The sequence below is a fragment of the Chrysochloris asiatica genome, unplaced genomic scaffold, assembly GCF_000296735.1.
Source record: "Chrysochloris asiatica unplaced genomic scaffold, ChrAsi1.0 scaffold00051, whole genome shotgun sequence".
Classification (NCBI taxonomy): Eukaryota; Metazoa; Chordata; class Mammalia; order Afrosoricida; family Chrysochloridae; genus Chrysochloris; species Chrysochloris asiatica.
In genome coordinates, this window is record NW_006408569.1 from 4455125 (window position 1) to 4457090 (window position 1966).

A 1966-nucleotide genomic window follows, 5' to 3' on the forward strand; every position below is an offset into this window, starting at 1 on the left:
AAGATTCAGCAAATTACCAGGGTATAAAATCAACAAGCAAAAATCAATTGGATTTCTCACTGCATAAGACCATTATTGTAAAAGACTAAGAAAAAGAACCCACCCAAAATGGGGGAAAAAAAAATCTATATATATAAGTGCTGATCACCTGTATGTATGGGATGAGAGGTGGGGAGGGAGGGAGGGGAAGAAATACCACATGGTAGGGAATAGACGCAGGATAGCCTGGGAGCTGGGGGGTGGGGTGGGGCTGGCAATACATAAGAAGGAAAAAGAAAAACAAGGCAGACAGGAGAATGGTTGGGCAGACACACATGGGCTAGGTGGGACAGAGGTTTATGATGATGTATGCACAACCTTGGAATAACAGGGCTTCAGGATACAGAGATTGAGGCATGGCTTGAAAGGGGAAAAGAGGGCCATAATGTTAGGATGCTTGGCTGTCTTTTGAATCTTGGCCTCCCTTACCTACCATTGTGAAATAGACACTTGGGGGGGGGGTTCAGGATAGCCAGTAACATCACAACAGAAAACATGTAAGCCCATCTTCAGCCTATAACTGACTGGAATACCTTGCGGGGGGGGTGGAAACTACCCAGACCCAAAATGGGGGCGGAGGGGGGATCTATTAAAGCAAGAAATGACTGGCTTGCAAGCTTTCAAGAGGGAGCCTAGTTCCAGACTGGGCAGGGATAGGCAGAACCTCCACTGAATGATTTCCAAACTGTTGGGACCAGGCTGACGAAAAGAAATGGGGATAAGACTCTTGTGGTACAACAATGAATACCTCCCGCCAGGTCTAACTGTGAGGGTCAGAAATGTAGAAGCAGATTTTTTTTTTTCTCTGCAAAGGAGGAGATTGATTGCTTTTGTAGCCCAGGAGCGGAGGTCCCTGGGACCATCAAGTGAGAGGAGTGGAAACTGTGACCTTACGCTGAGAGGCAGTGAGGCCAGTTGTGGAGACAGAGATGATGGTATGGACAGATGGAGTGGCTGGGGACACGGGACTCAGGGAGGGAGAGATGCTGCTTGCTGACAGCCAAAGGAGGTGGGCCTGTGGGGTGCATCCTTTGGTTATTTAATGATGCATGGAGGGGATTGTAATCATTGCAATGAAATGAAATATGATAGGATGAATGTGAAGCTGAAGTGGGACAGAGGCAAGATTGTTACAAGGTTATTGCAACCTTGTAACAACAGGGCTCTGGGATAAAGAGATTGAGACACGGTTGGAATGGGAAAAAGGGAGGAAATAATGCTAAGATGCTTGGCTGTCTTTTGAATCTTGGTTTGCCTGGCATACTACTTTAAAATAGACACTGGAGGGGGAGAGAAAGGAATAGCCAGAAGTATCACCATAGAAAGCTTGTAAGTCCGTCTTCTGCCTACAACTGATTGGAAAACTTAAAATGGGGCTACAATGTGCCCAGTGAAGGAGGCTTCCTGCAGAGCCTCTACATTACATAAGACCATAGGTGGAATCCTGAACAGCATCCAGAATCTTCTGAGGGGAAAAGTCCACTTGAAAGGACAAGCAGACCAGCCTGGAGTGGCAAGAAGAACAGAAGATACTTCTTGAAAGAAAGACTGACAGGAAAAATACAAAAAAATATAGGCAGAACAAACAAGTGGCTCACCCAGGAGACATCAAGGCAAGCGGTCGGGTCCCCTTCAGGGCAAACCTCCTTCTAAAACGAGAACTCAATGGGAATACATGCTCTGATTGGTGACCGCGTTTGTCACCAATAAGCGAAAGTGAGGGAAAAGCAGCAATGAAGCTGTGAGGTAAGTCCTACAATGCTCAGTAGACTCATGTGAACCCGGCTGGAGTCCTAGTTGGCCAGCAGTATGGCAAGTCCAGGGGACTCTTGGACCCAGAGTCAGTGACATAGCCACAGAGGACTAGAGTGGAGAGTGAAGCATGCAGCTGATAAGAAGAGGGGGCATATGCATAAGTACACCCACA